At 41.2% G+C, this 26,782-nt stretch overlaps 1 protein-coding gene and 1 pseudogene across 1 annotated transcript in view; one reads left to right on the top strand and one right to left on the bottom strand.

Moving 5' to 3' along the window:
* MALRD1 (MAM and LDL receptor class A domain containing 1) overlaps positions 1-26,782 on the bottom strand; it is a 754,089-nt gene that overhangs the window by 595,815 nt on the left and 131,492 nt on the right.
* Positions 18,370-20,682, top strand: LOC119871076 (annotated as a pseudogene).

Below are 26,782 nucleotides of genomic sequence, written 5' to 3' on the forward strand. Positions count from 1 at the left end.
CATACAGAACTTAATATACTCAGAACCAAGAGGATCAACCTCTAGGACCCCTCAGGTAGACTATGTTCTCCCTCCACTACAACTTCGTCCCCACCACCATCTCCCTTTTTTCTTTTCTTTTTTCTCTTTTTCCTCTTTTGTTTTTTGTTTTGTTTTCTGTTTTTTTCTTTTACTTTTTCCTTCTTCTATGGGATTTTTGGCCTTTTATTTTTTGTTGCTTTTTAGTTATTTTTCACTTTAGTGGCCCTTTTCTTTTATTTTGTTCTCATCTTCGTTTTCATTTTCTGTTCTCTGACCTCATCAGAATCATCTACGGTGAAATTTACTTAGGTCGTGACTGATATTCTTGACTCAGCCTGTTCATACAGCCACTGTGCACTGAACAAAATGACTAGAAAGAAGAATTAACCACAAAAGAAAGAAGCAAAACTGTACTCTCTGCAACAGAGTTACAGAAAATGGGTTACAATTTGATATTAGAAAGCCAACTCAGAAGCACAATTATAAAGGTACTGGTGGCTCTGGAAAAAAAAAAAAAGCATAAAGGACTCTAGAGACTTTTTTACTACAGAATTTAGCTCTAATCAGGTTGAAATTAAAAATAAATTAAATGAGATGCTATCCAAACTGATGTCCTAACAGCTAGGGTTAATGAGGTGGAAGAGTGAGTAACATAGAAGACAAGGTGATAGCAAGGAAGGAAGCTGAGGAAAAAAGAGAAAAACAATTTAAAAACCACGGGGAAATGTTAAGGGAAATAAATGACAGCCTCAGGAAACAACTGGGGTTCCAGAAGATGCCAAGAGGGACAGAGAACCAGAAAGTATATTTAAACAAATAATAGCTGAGAACTTCCCTAATTTGGGGAAGGAAACAGGCATTTAGAACCAGGAAACAGAGAGGTCACTCCCCCAAATCAATAAAAACTGTTCAACACCTTGACATTTAATAGTGAAACTTGCAAATTCCAAAGATAAAGAGAAAATCCTTAAAGCAGCCAGAGACAAGAGATTCTTAACTTATATGGGGAGAAATATCAGATTAACAGCAGACCTCTCCACAGAGACCTGGCAGGCCAGAAAGGGCTGACAGAATATATTCATGGTACTAAATGAGAAGAACATGCAGCCAAAAATACTTTATCCAGCAAGGCTGCCATTCCAAACAGGAGGAGAGATAAAGAGCTTCCAAGATAGGCAGAAACTGAAAGAATATGTGACCACAAAGCCAGCTCTGCAAGAAATATTAAGGGGAACACTGTAAAAAGAAGAGGACACCAAAATAAATAATCCATAAAAACAGAGACTGAATAGGTATTATGATGACACTATATTTATATCTTTCATTAGTTTCTCTGACATGAATGGGCTAAATGATTCCATCAAAAGACACAGGGCTTCAGCCTGGAAAAAAATAAATAAAAATTAAAAACCCATCTATTTGCTGTCTACAAGAGACTCATTTGAGACCTAAGGACACATCCAGTCTGAAAATGAAAGGGTGGAGAACAAGTTACCATTCAAATGGTCCTTAAAAGAAAGCAGGAGTAGCAATCCTCACATCAGATAAATTAAAGTTTATCCTAAGGACTGTAATAAGAGATGAAGAGGGACACTATATCATACTTAAAGTGTCTATCCAACAAGACCACCTAATAATCATGAATATTTATGCCCCTAATTGTGGGAGCTGCCAAGTATATCAGTCAATTAATAACCAAAGTAAAGACACACTTAGATAATACACTAATAGTGGGAGACTTTAACACGGCACTTTCCGCAAATGACAGATCTTCTAAGCACAACATCACCAAAGAAACAAGGGCCTTAAATGATACACTGGACCAAATAAATTTCACAGATATATAAATAATTTTGCATCCAAATGCAATAGAATACAAATTCTCCTTAAGTGCATGTGAAACTTTCTCAGAATAAACCACATACAGGGTCACGAATCAGGTCTCAGCCAATACCAAAAGATTGGGATTGTCCCCTGCATATTTTCAGACCACAATGCTTTGAAACTAGAACTCAATCACAAGAAGATATTTGGAAGAAACTCAAACACGTGGAGGTTAAAGAGTATCCTGTTAAAAGATGAAAAAGTCAACCAGGAAATTAGAGAAGAATTAAAAGATTCAGGGAAACTAATGAAAATGAAGACACAACCTTTCAAAATCCTTGGGATACAGCAAAAGCAGTCCTAAGAGGGAACTACATCACAATACAAGCCTCCCTCAAAAAATTGGAAAAAATTCAAATACACTGCTAACCGTGCACCTAAAGGAACTGGAGAAAGAACAGCAAATAAAACCTACATCCAGCAGAAGAAGAGAGTTAATAAAGATCCGAGTAGAACTCAATGAAATAGAAACCAGAAGAACTGTAGAACAGATCAACAAAACCAGGAGTCGATTCTTTGAAAGAATTCATAAGATAGATAAGCCATTAGTCAGCCTCATTAAAAACAAATTAGAAAAGATTCCAATTATAAAATCATGAATGAAAGGGGAGAAATCACAATCAATACCAATGAAATACATACGATTTTAAAAACGTAGTATGAGCAGCTATATGCCAATAAATTAGGCAATCTAGAAGAAATGGATGCATTTCTAGAACACCACAAATTACCAAAACTGGAACAGGAAGAAATAGAAAACCTGAACAGGCCAATAACCAGGGAGGAAATTGAAGCAGTCATCAAAAACCTCCCAAGACACAAAAGTCCAGGACCAGATGGCTTCCCTGGAGAATTCTATCAAACGTTTAAGAAGAAACCATACCTATTCTACTAAAGCTGTTCCAAAAGATAGAAAGGGATGGAGTACTTCCAAACTCATTCTATGAGGCCAGCATCATCTTAATTCCAAAACAAAAGACCCCACCGAAAAGGATAATTATACACAAATATCCCTGATGAACTCAGATGCAAAAATTCTCAACAAGATACTAGCAAATAGGATCCAACAATACATTAAGAAGATTATTCACTATGACCAAGTGGGATTTATCCCCCGGATGTAAGACTGGTTCAACACTCATAAAGCAATCAACGTGATAGATCATATCAACAAAAGAAAAAACAAGAACGATATGATCCTCTCAATAGATGCAGAGAAAGCATTTGACAAAATACAGCATCCATTCCTGAACAAAACTCTTCAGAGTGTAGGGATAGAGGGAACATTCCTCAGCATCTTAAAAGTCATCTACAAAAGCCCACAGCAAATATCATTCACAATGGGGAAACACTGAGAGCCTTTCCTGTAAGATCAGGAACAAGACAGGGATGTCCACTCTCACCACTGCTATTCAACATAGTCCTGGAAGTCCTAGCCTCAGCAATCAGACAACAAAAAGATATTAAAGGCATTCAAATTGGCAAGGAAGAAGTCAAACTCTCCCTCTTCGCCGATGACATGATACTCTACATAGAAAACCCAAAAGCCTCCACCCCAAGATTTCTAGAACTCATAGAGCAATTTGGCAGTGTGGTAGGATACAAAATCAATGCCCAGAAGTCAGTGGCATTTCTATACACTAACAATGAGACTGAAAAGAGAGAAATTAAGGAATCAAACCCTTACAATTGCACCCAAAAGCATAAGATACTAGGAATAAACCTAACTAAAGAGGTAAAGGATCTATACCCTAAAAACTACAGAACACTTCTGAAAGATATTGAGGAAAACACAAAGAGATGGAAAAATATTCCATGCTCATGGATTGGAAGAATTAATATTGTGAAAATGTCAATGTTACCCAGGGCAATTTACATGTTCAATGCAATCCCTATCAAAATACCATGGACTTTCTTCCCTGTGTTGGAACAATTCATCTTAAGATTTGTGTGGAATCAGAAAAGATCCCGAATAGCCAGGGGAATATTGAAAAAGAAAACCAAAGCCGGGGGCAACACATTGCCAGATTTCAGGATGTACTACAAAGCTGTGGTCATCAAGACAGTGTGGTACTGGCACAAAAACAGACACATAGATCAATGGAACAGAATAGAGAACCCAGAAATAGGCCCTCAACTCTATGGTCAACTAATAATTGACAAAGCAGGAAAGATTATCCACTGGAAAAAGGACAGTCTTCATTAAATTCATTTCAATAAATGGTGCTGGGAAAATTGGACAGCCACGTGCAGAAGAATGAAACTAAACCATTCTCTTAAACCATACACAAAGATAAATCCAAAATGGTTAAAAGATCTAAACATGATATTAGAATTCATCAAAATCCTAGAGGAGAACACAGGCAACACCCTTTTTGAACTTGGCCACAGTAACTTCTTGCAAAATACATCTATGAAGGGAAGGGAAACAGAAGCAAAAATGAATTACTGGGACTTCATCAAGATAAAAAGCTTCTGCACAGCAAAAGAAACAGTCAACAAAACTAAATGACAACCTACAGAATGGGAGAAGATATTTGCAAATGACATATCAGATAAAGTGCTAGTATCCAAGATATATAAAGAACTTATTAAACTCAACAGCAAAGAAACAAACAATCCAGTCATGAAATGGGCAAAAGACATGAACAGAAATTTCACCAAAGGAGACATAGACATGGCCAACAAGCACATGAGAAAATGCTCTGCATCACTTGCCATCAGGGAAATACAATTCAAAACCACAATGAGATACCACCTCATACCAGTGAGAATGGTGAAAATTAACAGCAAAAGAAACAAATGTTTGAGAGGATGTGGATAAAGGGGAACCCTCTTGCACTCTTGGTGGGAATGTGAACTGGTGCAGCCACTCTGGAAAACTGTGTGGGGGTTCCTCCAAGAGTTAAAAATAGAACTGTCCTACGACCCAGCAATTGCACTGTGCACAAAGACACAGATGCAGTGAAAAACCAAGACACCTGCACCCCAATGTTTATAGCAGCAATGTCCACAATAACCAGACTGTGGAAGGAATCTTGGTGTCCATCGACAGATGAATGGATAAAGAAGATGTGGTCTATGTATACAATGGAACATTAGTCAGCCATTAGAAAGGATGAATATCATTTGCTTCAACGTGGATGGAACGGGATGGTGTTATGCTGAGTGATGAAAGTCAAGCAGAGGAGGACAAACATTATAAGGTTTCATTCATTCTGGGAATATAAGAAATAGTGAAAGGGATTATAGGGGAAAGGAGGGAAAATGAGTGGGAAGTATCAGAGAGGGAGACAGAACATGAGAGACTCCTAAGTATTGGAAATGAACGAGGAGTAGTGGAAGGGGAGACAGGTTGGGGGATGGGGTGACTGGGTGATGGACACTGAGGGGGGCATTTGACAGGATAAGCACTGGGAGTTATATGTTGGCAAATCGAACTTCAATTAAAAATATTTTTAAAAATGAAACAATGGAAACACCATTTATGAAATGGAGAAGACTGTGAAGAAGTAGGTTTTGGGAGAGAGGGGGAAACAGGACCTATGTTTTGGACATGCTATATTTAAGATCCTGTTAGGTATTCAAGTAATCATGTCTAGTGGAGACCTAGATATATTAATCAGTCTGTACCTCAGGTGAAAATTTCAGGCTGGAGATATAAATCAGAAAATAATGAAAGTGGCAAGAATAAGGCACAAAAATAAGAGAAAGATTAAGAGTGATTCCTAGTGTCAAGGACATCAAGTCAAGTAGGTATTAAACTATCAATGTCAAAAGCCGGTGATAGGTTTGATGAAGATTGAGAAGAGACCCCTGGATCTAAATCACTGGTGACTTTGATGAGAACAGTGTCTGCTTGATGGTAACAGCAAAGCCCTCACTAAAGTGAATTTAAAAAATTCTAAAGATAAAAGCTAAAGGCAATATATGTAATTATTTTTAGGTATATATTTTGTAAAGGAAAGGGAAAAATGATGTGATAGCTGAGGAAGAATTAGGATGGAGAGAAAAACATTTTTTAAGATGTGAGATACAAAAACTGTCTTTAGGCCAATAGAAAAGTCTCTGGAGTCATGTCAGGCAGGCATGGGCTGTACTTATAGGAGAAAGGGGTGACAATTGCTGGGAGCATGGACGGTTTATCCAGGATAAAGGAGAAAAGAGAGTTTGTAGATAGGTTGAAGGCTTGTTGGAGCTTACTAAAATCTTTCTGATTGTTCCTATTTTCTCAGTGAAATAAGATATAAGATCATCATCTGAGGCTAGGGACATGAACGCTGAAGATGGATATTAAAGACAGGAGAAAAATGTGCTATACCCTGAGGTAAATGGGTGAGTGAATGGAGTAGAGAAATACAATGATTCCTTGGAAGTACAAGAACAAAAATAAGGCAGTGATCATCCACATACAGTGAGGACAGACAACACTGCTTGTTTTCTTCCCCAGCCACATTCAGCTGCACAGCTGAGGGGGCTGAGAGGCACAGTTAATCTGTTAGTGCTGGGCAGCTCAGGTGGCTCAGCAGTTTAGCACCGCCTTCAGCCCAGGGCATGATCCTGGAGACCCAGGATCGAGTCCCACATCAGGCTCCCTGCAGGAAGCCTGTCTCTCCCTCTCTCTCTCTCTCTCTCTTTGTGTCTCTCATGAATGAATAAATAAACCTTTTTATAAAAAATCTGTTAGTGCTTTAGTGACTATCAAAGGACAACAAGGAAGTTGAAGGTCGATGTAAGGCAGTCATTCCAATATGAAGCAATGGAATTTAAACTGCCTAAGAAGGGAAGTCAGATATGAAAGGATGAGAGACACTGAAGTGTTGGTATGATCAGCAGATTGTAGGTACTGGTAACACTGATATATTGATGGAATGGTAGAAACACAGGAAGAGAGCTAAAAATGGTAGGAAGTAGCTAAAAAAGGAAGATGGTTTGCAGGTTAGGGGTTCTAGTTACTGCTAAGAAAACACATACTACTTTTCATGCAAAAGGAAGAATGACTCAGAAGGTGGAACCAAGAGTCCAGACAACAGAAGTAAGAACCCATATCTTACAACCAAATCAAAGAACTCCAGCTCAACTTTTCCCAGCTACATTTCAAAACTGCTTTGAACCAGTGATTTCTTTTTCTACCTTCCATTCTCCCTCTCCTTTTTAACTAAAATGTCAGGTGTTATCCTGATGCCTGTCCTATGATTATATGTTAAGAATTTTGGAAGGAGATAACTTCTATAGTTAATTTCACAGGTTAACAGATGGAAGGAATTGTGTCTAGGAGATCTACCACATTTACTTGATAATTTGCGTGATGATTTCTAGATTTACAGAGAGACTAGATTTAATTGAAGATTTAGGCTTTTTATTGTGGCTATAATGGAGTGAGATCCTTGGAAATCATGGGAAAAGGTGAATGCATTTTGTATATGAGAGGAATCACAGGGACCAGCGATTAAATTACAGTAAGCAGATTTGTAACATAGCCCTCATGGTCTCCAACCCTGCTGTTATAACATTATTAAGTTATGTTACATGGCAAAGGAGTTTTGCCAATGTAACTAAGGCTACTAATCAGTTGATCTTAAGATATGAAGCTATCTGTTTAAACTAACCTAATCAAATATAGTCATGACTACCATTATTAACATGTACTCATTAATGAAATTTCACAATCCAAATATAATTGTGAGATCCTGATGAGCCTGAGTTAACTTATATTTCCATATATACATATATGGAAATGTGTGTATACATATATCACAATTTATGTATGTGTATATATAGCCCAATATATATAGTGTATGTATGTATGTGTGTGTATGTGTGTATCCCAAAGAAGATCAATTTAGATTCTTGCTAACTCTGAAAATTTAAGAGACAGTGGCATCAACAAGATGCTGACATAGGTCATTTCTGCTTTATTCCCCTTCAGAAAAACAACTACTGACAAACAAGACACAGCTGAGAAAATCCTAGAATACAGAGATGATACTGAAACATCCCCTGCATCACAGAGACCAAGACAGACTGTATTAGAAGGGTAAGAGAAGCAACTATATTCTGACTACTTTGTCTTTCTCCCAGACAGGAGCAACACCACATGGAAAGGTCTTCCCTGAACCTCCAGTTCCCCCCAAAAGAAGAGAACTCAAGGGGACAATCAGCACCACCACCACCACCCCACCACTGCAGATTACTTCATGAGAGCCCCTACTCTGGTCCCATGCCATGAGAATTGCAGGGGAAACTGTGAGGCTTGCAATAACCAACACACAGATCTTAGCAGATGGAATTCATGACTACAACTCCCCAAGTGATTAGTAATCCAAGTAGTGGCCCCAACCAGCAGCTTTGCTCATCACCAGAACCAAGTCTGGGACAAACTGTGACCAGAGAACTCACTGGAGTACAGGTCTGCTTCATTTGGGTTCTCATACAAGTTTTGCTGACTCTAGAAACTGTACCCAAGCAAGGAGTTGTAGCTCCATCTGCTGGGGAGACTGTCTTCTGGTCCATCTTGCCAGAGGGCACTGACAAGAAAACCTAAAAGCTGTATAGCTCAGCAATACTCCAACCAAGAGGTGTGTGGGTGGTTCTGACAGTCCCCAAGGCGAAGCCAGTACAGGGTATGAAAAATTCCCCTGCTGCACCCAGGCAGGGGAATTAATTCACAGCCAAGGCTGAGGGTGCATCATGGCCTCACCCAGAAGAAAAACTCGTTTGGGGAACATGTGAGCAAGGCCAGGAGGCGCCCCTCCCAACCCCACCCAAGCAAGTAACCTGAAACACAGCCACACCCACTGTGGCTCCCAGGCCCCATCTGACCAGAAGGGCTGGCAAGGATATCTGGAAGCTCTGTAACCAACAATGTGTAAGCCAATAAGCAGAAAGGCAGAGCTAACTGTCTCTAGAGCAAAGCCAGTACCAGGTGTAGAGGGGTGGCCTGCTGTACCTAGGAAGAGGAATTAACTCATAGCCAAGGTTGAGAGTAGCTTCTGGCTCTCACTGAGTCAAAAGACAGAAAAGCAGAGAAGCCTGGAGCAGCACCATCCCATCCCATTCAGAAAAGGGAACTAAAACAGCCCCACCACTGAGGATAGCATCTCCCAGCCCCACCTGACCAGAAGGGCTGGTGAAAAATGGGAGCTACAACAAGCCAGCAATACTGTAGCCAAGAGACAGACAGGCATATACAACAGTGAGCAGAGCAAAGCCAGTGGCTGATATTTGGCCAGGGAACTTGGGACACAGGTCAGGATAAAATAACACACAAAGAGCTTTATTGCCTTTAAAGGTGCCCCTCCCACTGCTCCTGGGCAGAGAAACTAATTCATAGCCCCAAGTATATTAATATAGCCTTCAACTTTTGTGACCTGGGAACCTAACAAGAGCACATGGGGAGCTGCTGTACAGGCCATCCAAAAGCTCTGCTTCTAGCTGCACTTGAAAAGAGAGAACAGCCCATGGCTTTCTACATCTGCAGAGCAGATGACCAAGAAATTCAGTGCACACTCTTGTGTAGATTCAGGTACCCTCAAATGAGCCATGCGGACACTGGGTCCTCCCCTGCTAGTGAAAGGAAATGAATTTACAGCCCTGTCTACTAAATGTAGTACCCAGTCCAGACCATCTAGTAAGCCAGATGGAAAATTCATGCAACTGGGGGGCACATCTTACAGATTTCCACCTCTTTCCCTATACCCAAACTTAGAGCTTGGAAAGTTGCCTTGCCAAAAACTAGACCATAATAGCAGGCACCACCTCCCAAAATCAATGCCTAGTGACCTAAACTGAGGTGACTATTGAAGATCTATCTCTGCCAAAGCAAATCTATAGAGTCTAGAAGAGGAGCCAAATTATTCAAGTGTGCAGATACCAATGTACGAAATCAAAGATAACAAAATCCAAGTAAATATGAGACCATCAAAGGAAACTAATAGGGACACCTGGGTGGCTCAGTGGTTGGGCACCTGCCTTTTGCTCAGGGTGTGATCCTGGATTCCCAGGTTCAAGTCCCTCATCAGGCTCCTTGCATGCAGTCTGCTTCTCTGTCTGCCTGTGTCTCTGCCTCTCTCTCTCTCTCATGAATAAATAAATAAAATCTTAAAAAAAGGAAACTAATAAAGTTCTAAAAACTGACCCTAAAAAAATGAAGATCTAGGAACTATCAGATTTATAATAATTTTCTTAACTTTAGGTAACTACAATAACACATAGACAATTAAATGAAATTAGGAAAATAATCCATGAATAAAACAAGAAGTTTTATTGACATAGAAACAGCAACCAGAAAAAAAACCCAACAAACCCAGAAATAAAAAGAAATCCTAGAGTTAAAAAAAAATAGTAATTGAGCTGAAGTAGTTAATAGAATTTCAAAAGTACACTTAGCCATGCAGAATGAAAGAATTAGTGACCTAAAAAATAAGACATAGGAAAATTATCCAGTCAGAGAAACAAAAAGATAAAATGAGAAAGAGTGAAAAAATCCTAAGGGACTCATAAATACAATGGGTATTCCAGGAAAAGAGAATGAGAAAGGGCAGAAGCAAACTGAAAGCAATAGTGGTTAAAAATTTCCCAAACCTGGGAAGAGAAATGAACATACAGAACCATAAGGCTCAAAAGACCTGAAATAGGCTGACTTTGAAAAAAGCTGTACCAAAAAGGACCAATTAAATTGTCAAAGCCAAAGAAACAATTTTAAAAGCATTAAGGAAAAAAGAGAAAAGTACATACACAGGAACTTCTATGACTATAAGCAGATTTCTCAACAAAGACTTTTTAGGACAGGACAAAATGGGATGACATATTCAAAATATTGAAGAATAATTAAGAATTCTATACCCAGCAGAGCTGTCCTTTAGAAATGGAGAAATAAAGACTTTTCCAAACAAAAGATGAGGGAGTTCATTATCACTATACTTGCCTTATAAGAAACACTAAGGGAATTCTGAGTAAAAGTAAAACATAAGCCTTATAAAAATATAAAAAGAAAGTATAGGGATGCCTGGGTGTCTCAGTGGTTAAGCGTCTGCCTTTGTGGTCCAAGGCATGATCCTGGAGTCCCGGGATCGAGTCCACATCAGTCCCTGGAGTCCCACATGTAGGCTCCCTGCATGGAGCCTACATCTCTGTCTATGTTTCTGCCTCTCTCTCTGTGTCTCTCATGAATAAATAAATAAAATTTAAAAAAAAAAAGAAAGTATAAAACTCACTGGTAATAGTAAACAGTAAAGGTTAGATTCTGTAATATGGTGATGGTGGTGCATCATTCACTTACAACTCTACTTTAAAAGTTAAAATAAAGGTAGTAAAAATACAATAACTACAGTAATTGTTATTAGTTATGAATACAAAAAATATGTAAATTTTATAAGAAATTACCTAAAATATGAGGGGGAGAAGAAGTAGAAGTATCAACTTTAGGAATTTCAGGAAGTAAAGTTGTTATCAGCTTAAAATAGGGTTTGTGATTTTAAGATGTTTTATGTAAGCCCATGAAAACCACAAAGAAAAAAACTGTAGCAATCACACAAAAGAACAGGACAAAGAAGGCAAAGGATACTAGTACCAAAAGACATTAAAACAAAAAAGAAAACATGGAACAATACATCTCCAGAACAACCAGAAAACATTTTTTTAAAGATTTTATTTATTTATTCATGAGAGACATGGAGAGAGAGGGAGAGACATGGGCAGAGGGAAAAGGAGACTCCCCATGGGGAGCCAGATGCAAGACTCAATCACAGGACCCTAGGATCACGCCCTGAGCCAAAGACATATGCTCAACCACAGAGCCACCCAGCATCCCAAAAGCAAGTTTTTAAAAGGCAAAAATAAGTCCTGATCTATCAATAGCTACTTTAAATGTAAATAATTCTCCAATCAAGACAGAATAGCTAAATGAATTTAAAAGAGAAAGAAAAGAAAGATCTAATACTTTAGCCTCAAAGATGCACATAGACTGCAACTAAAAGGAAAGGAAGAGATATTTCAAGAAAATGGTAATGAGAAAAAAAAAAGGCAGGAATAGCTGCATTTATATCAAACCAAGAGGCTTTAAAATCATAAAAAAGAGAGGCACCTGGATGGCTCAGTCAATTAAGTGTATGCTTTGGGCTCAGGTCATAATCCCCAGAGTCCCCAGCCGGGAATTTGCTTCTCCCTCTCCCTCTGCCCCTACTCATGCTCTCCCTCTCTCAAGTAAATAAGTAAAATATGTGAAAAAAAGAAAAAAACAAAATAAATTATAAAAAGAGAGAACAAAAAGGTCATTATTTAATGATAAAGGGGTCAATACATCAACAAGATATAACAACTAGATATTTATGGAACCAACATCAAAGCATCTGAATAAATAAAGCAAAAAAGAACAGAGATAAGAGGAGAAATAAACACTAATACAATAACAGTTAAAGACTTTAACATGTTACGCTCAACAATAGTAGATTATCCAAGGAATCTGTAAGTTAATAGCAGATTTGAACAACACTAGAGGCCCAATGGACTTAGACATATACAAAACATTCTATGCAATAACAGCCAAATTCATTCTTCTTAAGTGCACATGGAACGTTGTCTAGCATAGACTATATGGTAGGCCATAAAACAGGCCTTACCAAATTTGAGAAAATTAAAACCATATCAAATATTTTTCTCTGATCACACTGATGTGAAAATAGAAGTTGAAAATAAGGAAAACAGGAAAATTCATGAATACTCAGAAATTAAATAACACATTCTTGAACAATCAATGAATCCAAAAAAAAAAAAAAGGTGAAATAAAAGTTCTGTGAGACAAATGAAAATGGAAACATTACAAAAATTAAGGGGTGGAGCAAAAGCATTTCTAGGAGGAAAATTCATACCAATAAATGCCTACACTAAGAGGCAAGAAATATTCCAAATAAATAACCTAACTCTATCCTTTATGAACCAGAAAATAACTGAGCCCAAAGTTAGCAAAGAAAATGGAAAACAATGAAGATTAGAGCAGAAATAAATGAAATGGAGAAATTAAAAACAATAGAAAAAAAATTAACCTAAGAGTTATTTCTTTGAAAAGATAAAATTGATACATTTTTAACAGGAAAAAAAAAAGAACTCAAATTACAAAATTATAAGTGAAAAAGGAGATATGACAATGAATACCACAAAGGTACAAAAATTCATAAAAGGTTACTACAAACAACTATACACCAGAAAACTGACAACTGAGAAGATATAAAAAATTTCTTTGAAACATACAACTTACTAAAATGGACTCAGGAATAAATAGAAAATCTGTCTAGACTAATTACTAGTAAGGAGAGTGAATCAGAAAAGGAAGAAGGAAGGAAGGAAGGAAGGAAGGAAGGAAGGAAGGAAGGAAGGAAGGAAGGAAGGAAGGAAGGAAGGAAGGAAACAGAGAACAAAGGAAAGAAAGAGAAAGAAAGGGATCCCTGGGTGGCATAGCGGTTTGGCGCCTGCCTTTGGCCCAGGGCGCGATCCTGGATCCTGGAGACCCGGGATCGAATCCCACGTTGGGCTCCCAGTACATGGAGCCTGTTTCTCCCTCTGCCTATGTCTCTGCCCCCCCCCCTCTCTCTCTCTCTCTGTGACTATCATAAATAAATAAAAATTAAAAAAACAAACAGAAAAAGAAGTTCCTATGAAGAAAAGCCTAGAACCAGATGGCTTCACTGGTACATTTTACTAAACTTCTAAGAATTAATATACCAATATTCTCAAACTTCTCCAAAAAAACAAAAAGTAGAGAACATCCCCAAATAAGCCTTATGAGGTCAGCACTATCTTCGTTCTCAAAGACAGATGAGAACCCTACTAAAAAAGAAAACTATAGGCCAATATCCCTGATGATTATAAATGGGAACATTCTCAACAAAATACTAGAAAAGATATCAGCAGCCTATTAAAAGGACCATTCACCATAATCAACTTGGATTTATCCCTGGGATGAAAGGATGGCTCAAAATATGGAAATTGATCAATGTGATACATCACATTAATAGAGTGAAAGAAAAGAATCCTATTATCATCTCAATAGACACAGAAAAAGCATTTGACAAAATCCAACAGTCATTCATGAGAAAAACAGTTAACAAATGAGGTATGGAAGTAACATACCTCAAAATAATAAAGGCCATATTGACAAGCCCATAGCTGATATCACACTCAATGGTGAAAGGTTGAAAGCTTTTCTTCCAAAATCAGGAACAAGATAAAGTGCCCACTCTCACCACTCCTCTTCAATATAGTACTAAAAGTCCTAGCTAGAGCAATTAGTCAACAAACAGAAAAGGCATCAGAATTCAAAAGGTAGAAGTAAAATAGTCTCTATTTGCAAATAACATGTTTTTGTATAGAGAAAATCCTAAATATTCAACCAAAAAACTGTTAAAATAATCAACAAATTGAGCCAAGTTGTAAGACACAAAATTGACATACAAAATAAAATTTCTATAATAACAAATTTTCTGAAAAGGAAATAAAGAAACATATCCAATTTATAATTGCATGAAAAACAATAAAATACTTAGGAATAAATTTAAGGAAGTGAAAGATCTATGCTAACAACTGTAAGACAATGATGAAAGCAATTGAAGAAGACATAAATGAATGGAAAGGTAGGGCAGCCCAGGTGGCTCAGCAGTTTAGTGCCACCTTCGGCCCAGAGTGTGATCCTGGAGACCCAGGATCAAGTCCCACGTTGGGTTCCCTGCATGGAGCCTGCTTCTCCCTCTGCCTGTGCCTGTGTCTCTGTTTCTTTCTCTGTATCTTTCATGAATAAATCAATAAAGTCTTAAAAAAAAAAAAAGGAAAGGTATCCTATGTTCCTGGACTGGAAGAATCACTATTATTAAAATGTCAATACTACCAAAAACTATCTATAGATCAATGCAGTCCCTATTGAGATTCCAGTGACTTTTTTTTTTAGCAAAAATAGAAAAAAAACTTAAAATTTATATGAAGCCAAAAAAAAAAAAAAAAAGGCAAAGAAATCCTGAGAAAGAACAAGGCATGAGGCATTCTTGTTCCTGATTTTGTTATATTTATTATAAAGCCATGGTCACTAAAACAGTAGAATACTGGCACAGAAGCAAAGAGACCAATGGAATAAGGAATCAGAAACAAATACAAGCATATATGGTCAACAAATATTTGAGAAGTGAGTCAAGAATGCCCAATGAAGAATTGTCTTCAATTCTTCAATAAATGATGTTGGAGCAAATGGATACTCACATGTAAAAGAATGAAACTGGACCCATAGCTTACACCACTCACAAAATTAACTCAAAATTAAATAAATGCTTTACTGTGAGACCTGAAACCATAAAACTCCTAGAAGTAAAATACAGGATAAAAGCTCCTTGACACTGGTCTTGGTAATTATATTTTGGAAATCACACCTAAAATGTAACCAAAAAATAAAAAATAGACAAGTGGGAATACATCAAACTAAAAAGTTTCTTCACACCTGAGGAAGCCATCAACTATTGAAAAGACAACCTACAGAACGGGGAAACAATATTCACAAACCATATATCTGATAAGGGATTAATAGCCAAACCAAATAAATAATGCACATAACTCTATGGCAGAAAAATCACCCAATTTAAAAATGAGCAAAAAACCTAATAACCATTTTTCAAAAAAAGATACACAGATAGGCAACAGGTATATGAAAAGATGTTCAACACCTCTAGTCATTAGGGAAATACATATTAAAACTACAATGAGATACCACCTCATGCCTGTTAGAATGGCCATCATCCAAAAGACAAAAGATAACAAATGCTGGTATGGATGTAGAGGAAAGAGAGCACTTGTGCACCTTTGGGGGGGGGTGGGTGTTGTAAACTGGTACAGCCACTGTGGAAAACAGAATGAAGGCTCCTCAAAAATTAAAAATAGAACTAGTTACAGTCCATTTCTGGGAATATATCCAAAGGAATTGAAAACACAAGAAAAGATAAATGAACCTCCCGATACACAGCAGCATTATTTATAATAGCGGAAACAGGGAAACAATCTAAGTGTCCAATGATGGAGGAATGGTTAGAGCAGTTGTGGCATATATGGTTGACTCCTGAACAATGAGGGATTTAGAGGTGTGACCCTCCACATAGTTGAAAATCTGCATATAAAATTTAACTTTCCAAAATTAAGAGGCAAACTCGTAATAGCTTACCGTTGACTGGAAGCCTTACTAATAGTATAAACAGTCAACTAATACATACTTTGTTTATGTATTATATATTGTATTCTCACAATTAGGTAAACTAAAGAAAGGAAGGCGCTATGATGTATACCTTAAACCTCATTCAGTGATGTGTGTCAACTATCTCTCAATAAAAGTGAAAAGAGATGAAAAGATACAATTTTCACTTGCTTTTTTGATCATTTTTTTCCCATAAACACTCTCCTCCAGCCACACTGGTCCCCTTGCTATTGCTCAACTCAGTATGCTCAACTCAGTATGCTCCTGTTTCAATTCTTTCTTTGTGCCTGGAACACTTTTACCTAAAATATCCTTAAGATTTATTTCCTTATCTTTTCAAGTCTTTGCTTTAAATCAGTGTGTCATTGAAATCTACTATGACCACCCTATTTAAGTTTGCAAAGTTCTCTGCCAACCACATCATTTCCCCATTACCCTTACCAGGACTTTTTTTTTTTCTTCAGCATTATGCCCTTCAAAAATATGTAATTTACTCATTTATTATAGGTTCAGCCTCTCCCCAATTAGGAAGCAGGCTCTGAGAGCAAAGGAATATCTGCATTTTTGCTTACTGTGGGATCTCAGATCATGCATGTTATATAGCAGGTACTCAAAAAACGAGCACTAGTGACATTCCTTTTTCTAATATGAAATTTTCTCCTTTCTCATTTTCATCAAATTCTTGGTTCTATTTAAGAGTTAGACCTATTTGCTGGTATCCCAAAACAACCCTACTTAATAGTTCATTCACTTCTAATTTTTCTTCAAAGGCTTATCTTTCCTTACATTTCCTTAATTATGAGCTTCTCCTTAGGGTTTAGTATTTGACCCTTTATCCTTCTTTATATTTACACTTAATAACCTCTCTCCTTTGAATAGAGGAGACTTCATTTTTCAGACTTCAGCTAGAATGGAAAATTTTAAATGGTCTGCCATGTCAAAGTTTTAGTTAAGAACACTGGACCTTACTCTCACCCAGGTAAATCCAGTAAAGTATCAAAGCTTCAATTATTTATGTCAATAAATCCAAATATTGTTTCTCTAATGCACTGTTCTCTTATTAGTGCCAAAAAAAAAAAAAAGTAATGATCTCCTTCCTCCCTCCTGCTCCCCACCCCCCTCAATCTATATCTTAGAAGTCAAGATAAAAATTCAGGAGTATTACTTAAAACATCCCTTTTCCCTTTCTCCCAAAACTCAGCCAAGTGTTTCTTTATTCTACTTATTAAATTTTTATTATGACCTATCTCTTCCATGTCACTTCTATTCATGATAATCTCTTACCTTTCCTCTTAAAGCCTCCCAACTGAAACCATTATTTCCCTACTTTCCCCTTCAATACATTCTACACACTGCCAAAGTATAAACACTTAAAGACCTTTAAAATTCATGCAATTGCATAAAAATCCTTAAATGGCTTTCCTATTATTTAGTATAATAGTCTTACCATGGTTAAGCTAATACTCAACAATCTCTATGCTTCTCTTGCACATATGCTCAAACTATCACAGTTTCTTTAATAAATCAAGATTCCTTTCCTCCTCACTCATTTCAATGCCTTACCACAGTCCATTTCTTCTGTTTGGAACCTCCCATTTATGTTCACTTAGCTATTCAAATTCATTCTATCACATCCTTTTAAAAGTTAATGAGATTCATATAGTCAATGGATCTTGACAGAGGACTAGACAACACAATGAAAGAAAATGACAGTATTTTCAACAAATGATAATGTAAAACTGGACACCACATGCAAAAACACTGAGTCCCGACACAGACTTCACATCCTTCACAAATATAAAACTCAAAATAGATCACATTCTATTTATAAATATTCTAAATATAAAATGCAAAATTATAAAACCTCTGCAAGATAATGTAGGAGAAAATGCAGGTGAACTTGGGTATGGCTATGATTTTGATCCAACACCAGGGCACAATCCATGAAAGAAATAACTGATACACTGGACTCCATTAAAATTTTCTGTTCTGCAAACAGCAATGTCAAGAGAATAAGAAGACAAAGCACAGAGTTGGAGAAAATATTTACAAAAGAACCATCTAGTAAAGAACTGTTATCCAGAATATATATAGGGAGCGGAGGGACGGCCGTCGGAGCCGCCGAGGCCAAGTGCTGCCTGGCTGGGCCTACAAAGGGGATGTCAGGCCTCCAAAAGGAGCGCAGTGGAAGCGAGGGCCTCCCTGAGCCGCTGCTGTGACGGCCAGTGAGCGAGCCGCGGAGGATGTCCACCACCAGGACGGTCGCGCCCGCGGGGATCCCGGGGAACCCGCGGGAGGTCTCCAACCCCGCCAAGCCTGGCCGCAAGACCAAGCAGCTGCAGTACGCGCAGAACGTGGTGGTAAAGACGCCCTGGAATCACCAGCTCGCCTGGCCCTTCTACCAGCCCGTGGATGCAATCAAGCTAAACCTGCCCGATTACCATAAAATCATAAACACCCAATGGATATGGGGACTATTCAGAAGAGACTAGAAAATAATTATTACTGGAGCGCCAGCGAATGCTATGCAGGACTTCCACACCATGTTTACAAATTGTTACATTTACAACAAGCCCACAGATGACACAGTGCTAACGGCCCAAGCCTTAGAGAAAATTTTTCTGCAGAGAGTGGCCCAGGTGCCCCAGGACGAAGTTGAATTATTACCCCCTGCTCCGAAGGGCAAAGGCCGGAACGCGGCGCAGGAACCCGGAGTGCAGGTGGGCAGCAAGTGGTGGCCGTGTCCTCTGTCTCCCCAGCAACCCCCTTCCAGAGCGTCCCCCCACTGTCTCCAGACGCCTGTCATTGCTGCCCCCCCTCTGCCAACCATTACCGCAAACATCACGTCGGTCCCTGCGCCCCCGCCGCCGCCCCACCCCCTCCCTCGACGCCCATCATCCATCCCTGTGGTCCCTCCCACAGCGCCTGTCGTCAAGGAAAAGGGTGCAAAGCGGAAAGCAGCCACCACGACGCCCACTCCATCCGCGAGCCGGAGCGAATCGCCGCCGCCACTGTCAGACCCCAAGCAGGCCGAGGTGGGGGCTCGGCGAGAGAGTGGGGGCCGCCCCATCGCACCGCCCTGGAAGGGTCTAGAGGACGGCGAGGTGCCTCAGCATGCGGGCCGGAAGGGCGAGCTGCCGAGCACTCGCGGCACTGTGACAGCGTCCTCGAGGACAGGCCGTGCAAGAAGCGTGCGGCCTGCGCCTGGCCCTTCTCCAGCCGGTGGACGCCGAGGCCCTGGAGCTGCACGACTACCACGACGTCACCGAGCACCCGATGGACCTCAGCACTGTCAAGAAGACGGACAGTCGCGAGTGCCCAGACGCGCAGGGCTTCGCTGCTGACACCCGGTTCATGTTCTCCAGCTGTTACCAGTACAACCCCCAGGCCACAAGGTGGTGGCCGTGGCCAGGAAGCTGCGGCCGTGTTTGAGGTGCGGTTTGCTAAGATGCCGGCTGAGCCGGGGGAGGCGCCGGCCCTGCCTGCGCCCGCAGCCCCGGTGCTGAGCAGGGGCGCCGAGAGCAGCCGCAGCAGCGAGGAGAGCTCGGAGGAGGAGGAGGAGGAGGAGGAGGAGGAGGAGGAGGAGGAGGAGGAGGAGGAGGAGGAGGAGGAGGAGCGGGCCCGGCTGGCGGAGCTGCAGGAGCAGCTGAAGGCTGTGCACGAGCAGCTCGCCGCCCTGTCGCGGGCCCGGGAACAAGCCAGAGAGGAAGAAGGAGCCGAAGGGAAAGGAGGAGAAGGAGGAGGACGCGGACGAAGACGAGGACACGGAGAGGCACAAGGCCAAGTCTGAGGACGAGAAGGCCAAGGGGGCCCCGCCGCCAAGCAGGCCCAACCGAAGAGGGCTCCCGCCGAGAAGGCCGGCAGCGCAGCCAGGCCAGCAGGCAGCCGAAGCAGGGCGGCAAGCAGGCATCGGCCTCGACGACCCGGAGAGGAGGAGCAAGGCCTGCCCGTGAGCTAGGCCGAGGGCGCCAGCTCAGCCTAGACCGCCCGGCTGCCCGGGGACACGGGGCTGCGGGGTCCACTTCATCCAGTCCCGGAGCCCTCGCTCAGGGACCCAGGCCTGAGCAGAGAGAGATTGACTTTGAGCCTCTGAAACCCACCACTGTGCGGGAGCAAGTGTTGTTGACAGGAAAAGCAAAGGGAGCCTTTCTCCACGAGCGGGAAGAAGCAGGCGGCCAAGTCCAAGGAGGAGTTAGCTCAGGAAAAGAAGGAGTCGGAGACGCGCGGCAGGACGTCCGTGGGCAGCTGAACAACAACGAGAAGCCTGCCAAGGAGGAGAAAGCGGGCTCTGCGCCCTCGGGAGGGCCGCCCGGCTCAGCAGCAGCAGCTCCTCGGTCCGGGAGCAGCAGTTCGGCGGATCCAGCTCCACTGCAGCGACTCAGACTGAGCGCTGGACTCGCACATCAGGACAAAACCAGCGAAGTCGCACCCGCCGGAACTCTGCAGTGTCCCTTGCTCTGGTTGATCTGCTGCTGCTCTGGTTCCGCGCCTGCAGGTTTTCTTTAAAACTCAGGGTTACGGAATCCAGGGATCCCCGGTGGCGCAGCGGTTTGGCGCCTGCCTCTGGCCCAGGGCGCGATCCTGGAGCCCCGGGATCGAGTCCCACGTCGGGCTCCCGGTGCATGGAGCCTGCTTCTCCCTCTGCCTGTGTCTCTGCCTCTCTCTCTCGCTCTCTGTGTGACTATCATAAATAAATAAAAATTAAAAAAAAAAAAAAAAACATGTCAGATGTGATCTGAAGTTTCTTGCAAAACCCCTTTCTTATGCCCAACGTGGTCTGTAGCTCCAGAAAGCATTGTTTGAAAGGAAGTTTCTCTGAGATGGTACTGCACCATAGGCTGTCAGCTTTGCAAACAGGCGATGTCTGTGTCCCCTCAGCTCAGCCCCACGGCCGGGGTCACCTCTTGCTGCAGGGTGAGGGGACTGTGGAGGTGCTGCGGGCTCCAGTCCGGGCTTCTGCAGCGGTGGGGAGAGGCGGATGGGCACCGAGAGAGGGGCGTCGGGAGCTCCTGGGAGGGAATACGGGGGGCCGCCTGTGCCACGCGCAGCTTTCCATACACTGAAACTTTTACCTCAACTGGAAAAAAAAAAAAAAAAAAGATTAAAAAAAAAAAAAAACTAAAGGAGACTTTTTTGTAAGGTTCAGCAATTTTCTACGAAAGTCCAGCCCCATGGTGTGTCCCCAACTCGTGAGCTGCCGCTGCTGCACACTCAGGGGCCCATGAACACTTTATTTATTAACATCATTGGTGGTTTAGAAAAAAAAACTGCAAAAGAAATGCATTAAAAAAAAAAAAAAAAGAAAGAAAAAGAAATGCAGGCCTTTTCAGTGGTTGGAGGAGAGCCCCAGACCCTGCTCCGATGGCAGACCCGTGGCCTCCAGGTGCTGGCCTCCTGCGCCTGTCCGGTGCTGTCTCCTCTGCACGCTCGCCCTCCCCAGCCCTGCCCCACAGGGCTCTGTGTGTCCTCCCGGCCCACATGTGGGATTGGGAGACGTGTGGGTGTAGACAACTTCCAGCTGCAGCGCATTCTCGGTCTTCACATTTTGTGTGTTGAGTTCTTTTGTACTCACTTCTGGTCTCTTTAGGACTGTTTTAAAAGAAATCAATTTAGGGAACCCCAGTTATATAATATAAAATTTGTAATCTGAGAGAAAAAAATGTATAGTAAATCTAAGTCTTGATTTTTAACTTTCTATTGTAAATAATAATAATAATAATAATAATAATAATAATAATAATAAACAGAGTTTAACAGAAGGTTATGTTTCGGTTTTATTTTTTCCAGAGGCTGCCCTGCAGCCTTTGAGTGCAGGGACACCCCGCACTGCCTGCCTGAGCTTGGAGCACTGTGGCTTCCGCCGAGAGTGCCAGGGGTCGGCCGTCCAGGACCCCCAAGGGGGTACCCCTAACCTCCCAACCCCCAGGTCAGGGGCCCTGCGGCCCTGTGCAGCCTTCCAGTGCAGCCTTCCAGCCAGCGACAGGGGCCTGGCCAGACTCTCACGGGGGTGGAAGAGCCTCTGGCCACAGGAGGGTTTGCTCCCTGAAGACCACACTGGGCTCCCTGCTTGAGCGTTTTCCCATTAGCACAGAAATAACAGGGCACTGTCCCAGACCTCCCTGCGAGGACTTCCTGGAAGTGGGTGCTGGGGACGGAGCTGCAGGTGGCCTGGCCTGTGGTCCGGTGGTGAGTTTCCAGGTGGTTGGAGTGGGTGGGAGGTTCGGGTCATCAATATCCTAGTAGGGGGCAGTCTGTAAAAATCCTAAAGTGGATTCAGGTTCCACCGACCCTTAGGATCACAGATGCCCTTGCCGGACATGGAACCGATGAAGCAGCGGGTGGCGGGTTACCATGTTTCTTACTGCTGGTGATTCTGACGCTTGGTGAGTGTTGAGCCAGTTTGTTAAACTTTTCATTAAGTTTTGTTTGTAATAAAAATATATGTGGATTTTCAACTTAACATTTTTTATTTTTTTTATTTTTATTTCTTTTTATTTATGATAGTCACAGAAAGAGAGAGAGAGAGAGAGAGAGGCAGAGACACAGGCAGAGGGAGAAGCAGGCTCCATGCACCGGGAGCCCGACGTGGGATTCGACCCCGGGTCTCCAGGATCGCGCCCTGGGCCAAAGGCAGGCGCCAAACCGCTGCGCCACCCAGGGATCCCAACTTAACATTTTTTAGAGTTACCCTTGTGTTTCAAAGGTGTTTTCTAAGCAGATCGGTAATGGAATATTTAAACTAGGACTTTAAGGAATTAATACATGACACGACGGATGGTCTTACAGCAGGATCTCTGGCAACGTGCAGCGAGCGCACGTCCCTGAGCAGAGGGTGCCTGGGGGCGCGGGGGTCCCGTGGAGCACCTGTCCAGCTGCAGGCCTAGCGGGGGCGGTGGCCTGTGTGAGCCCTTAGGTTGGTGGGGAGCGTGTGGTCCTCGCCCCCGGCACAGTGGGAGCGTTTCAGAGCACTTGGTCACCCGCTGGCTGCGCGGGACACACGGGTTCTGGAACACCTCTGTCCCTCGCCCCCGGGAGGAGGCCGCTGGCCGCCACGGCAGAGGGCTGCCATCCATTCGGAGCGTGTAGCTGGACGGTGCTGTGGCTTCTTGAGGCTTTCCGTGCACACTTCAAAGCCGATTTCTCTTCAGAGATATCCTCGGCCCCCTCGAGTCAGCCTGTGGATGTTTGCGGGAAGGAACCGTGTGCTTAGTAGGTGGGCCTCACGGGAGCCCTGGAGGCCGGGGGTGGCGGCAGAGACCCCTGCTCGTGCTGGGGCGCGTCATCTTGCTTACAAACTGTAAGGTATGTCTTCTTTTTGTTTCTGTTTTTGTTCTGCCACAACCACGTCTGTGACAGCCCTCTGGGAAACCCCCCCCCCCCAGAGAAGGATGCAGTGTAACCTGGTCCCCAGGACTGGCATAACGCTTCCGGAAGTTTTCTTTTTTTATATTTAAAATGTTACTTTTCTGTATGATGTGCCTGCAAGTTTACTGTAACTTTTTCTTAAAAACTTTCTAGTGCCGTTTCTAGTATATTCCTGTAAATGTCAGTTACTGAAAATGAGTCCGAAACTATTTAGCTTCTTTATTGCAATGCTGGCCTCAACACAACAGAATAAAAATGGTAGAAAGTACTCTTTGATGTTTCTGGTAATCAAGGACCCTTCTCCTGGGGTATTTGTTTTGTTTTCATAATAAAACCTTTATATATATATATATAATTAAAAAATAGGCCAAAGACCAGAAGAGACACTTTACCAAAAATTATATATATAATTAGGCAAATAAGCATGTGAAAAGATGCTTTCCACATCATATGTCATCAAGGAAATGCAAGTTAAAGCAAGATACCACTAAACATCTATTAGAATGGCTAAAATCCAGAACACTGACAATACCAAAAGATGGTAAGGATGTGAAGCGACAGGAACTCTCATTCATTGCTGGTGAGAAAACAAAAACACTACAACCATTCTAGAAGACATTTTGGCAGGTTTTTATAAAACAAAATATATACTTATAATATGATCCAGCAGGGATGCTCCTTGGAATTTACTCAAAAGAATTAAAAGCTTATGTCCACACGAAAACCTGCACATGGATGTTTACAACAGCTTTATTCATATGGAATATTGGACAATGTACTATTCAACACTAAAAAGTAATGAACTTACAGGACATGAAAAAACATGGAGGAAACAAATGCATATTACTAAGTGAAAAAGGATAATCTGAAAATGCTATAAATTGTATGATTCCAACTATATAACATTCTAGAAAAGGCAATGAAGACTATGTAGATAGTGAAAAGATAAGTGGTTGCCAATATTTAGGGGCAGGAGAAGGATGAACAGTCAGAGCACAGAGGATTTTTAGGGCAGTGCACATAATCTATGTGATACTATAATGCTGGATACATGTTGTTGCGCATTTGTCTAAAGCTATACAGTGTACACCAATAGTGAACCCTAAGGTACATCATGGACTTTAGATGATCATGATGTGTCAGAGTAGGTTCATCAGGTGTAACAAATGTCTCAGTCTGGTTAGGGATGTAGATAATGGGACGTTATGCAAGGATCAGGACAGGGGCTATAAAGGAAATCACTGTTCCCTTCAACTTTTCTGTGAACCTAAAACTACTCTAAAAAAAAGAATCTTAAAGAAAAAAAGGGAGAGGTTAATGCATTTTTACATCCTGCTCTCACCACACTAGTGCTAATCATTGAGCCAATCTGTAAATTTCACAGGCTACTGTGTAACTCATATACTGCTCATCAAGATCGGAATTATGTATACATGAGTGTAACATAGTTCTCCCCACTAGACTGAAATCTCTATGAAGGGAGGAAACACATATGTCTTGTTCACTCTGTAAACATCTATAGAATCAAGTATAGTGCCTGACAAATATTAATGAATGAATGGAGTTCCTTAAGACAAATGTCATATAACACCTGCTTCCTGTTACTATCCTATCCCTCCAGGTGTCCTCCCGAAGTACCCACTCTTTTACCTGATATAAAATTATCTCCCCAGGTAGACCCTCTCTAGCCAACCTGCCTCACTCTCACTTTTAGCAACAATTCATTTCCACAACTGAAAACCATGCTTCCAGCCAACGTCTCCTGAGCTCTATGGAATTTCCAAATGCAGTCAAGAAATGTCTTTATTCCCAAGGTTTTCTTTTTTTTTTTTTTAAGATTTTATTTATTTATTCATGAGAGACAGAGAGAAACAGAGAGAGACAGGCAGAGGGAGAAGCAGGCTCCATGCAGGGAGCCCGACGTGGGACTCGATCCCGGGTCTCCAGGATCAGGCCCTGGACTGAAGGCAGGTGCCAAAGCATTGAGCCACCAGGGCTGCCCCCAAAGTTTTCATTAATGCCCCTCTTGTGTTCCTTATCTTTGACTCCTAAAGATTCCGATCTAGACCATCCCTTATTATCAATAGAGCCAAATCAGCTTTTTCTATTCATTATAATTTTGTGTGTATTTTTCATCCTCTCATCTAAACTGTAAACTATTCCACAGCAGGGCAAATATACTAACATCTTTGCATCCTCTGCACACTTTCTTTTAGTAGGTATTAAATAGTTATTCTTAACAACTATATTTTATGGGCAATAGATTATTATGGCTTCTTTTATGCACTTGTATTTAGATTCCCTTACTAGATTATTTGTCCCTAAAGGAAAAACTCCTACGTCTACCATACAAACCTAGCAAAATGATGGAAATGCTCAAACACTCTTAAAATAGAGTCACTGGAAATTAAGAAATAGTAGCCTATTTTAAAACTTCCTTTTAACTGCCCATGGTGTGAAGGGGGTTATACTATTGGAGAACCTTACAAATTTAATTGCCCTGGAAGACTTAGTGACTTGAAAAACAACCCTAAGATCCATTTCACCCTACTACCTCTAACCTGAAGTAACTGTGTAAAAGTAGCCATGACATGCATTCTCTTTACACCTTACTTTTCTGAACTGTAAGTTAGTTAATACATATAAATATACTTCAAAGAATGTCAGGTACAAAATAAGTGCTTTATGACTGTGGTATTTATATTGTTATCATATGGTATCTTCAGGCATCTTTAAATCTGTACCCCAGGTATAGATTTCAGGTATCTTTAAATCTCTATTCCAAACAGAGAAGTTTCTATCAACACTGAAAGGAAATGTAAATTTCACTATCTACATGGTAAAGTTCTGCAAGGCAAGGAGACGTGGGCTGCTAAGAAAACTTGGTGTTGACTAGGGAAGGATCATTGTCTCTTCTTATACTTTTCATACACACTGCTAGTATGAAAATAGAAGCAAAATGGACCAGAGGGATACTTATGGGAGAAAGAAAAAGACTTGAGAAGTTCTGACATGCAAGCAAAAACAAAAACAAAAAACGCCCCTTATAGTTCTAATTTATAATTTTTAGAGTGAAGAACAATGATCTTGCAGAAAAATAAAATCCAAAGGAGCTCAAAGTAAAGACACAGGAAAAAAAACTACTCTCTCCATAGACATCCTTAATAATGTAACTTATTGAAATTTAATCTTGAATAATCATAGAAAAATACTTTCTTATTAAATACAGATCTTATTCTCAATAGAATTTTCAAATAAGAAAAATCTTTTATTTTTTGTCTTGACTCCATA

The sequence above is a fragment of the Canis lupus genome, chromosome 2 (genome assembly GCF_011100685.1).
Source record: "Canis lupus familiaris isolate Mischka breed German Shepherd chromosome 2, alternate assembly UU_Cfam_GSD_1.0, whole genome shotgun sequence".
In the NCBI taxonomy this organism is placed as follows: Eukaryota; Metazoa; Chordata; class Mammalia; order Carnivora; family Canidae; genus Canis; species Canis lupus.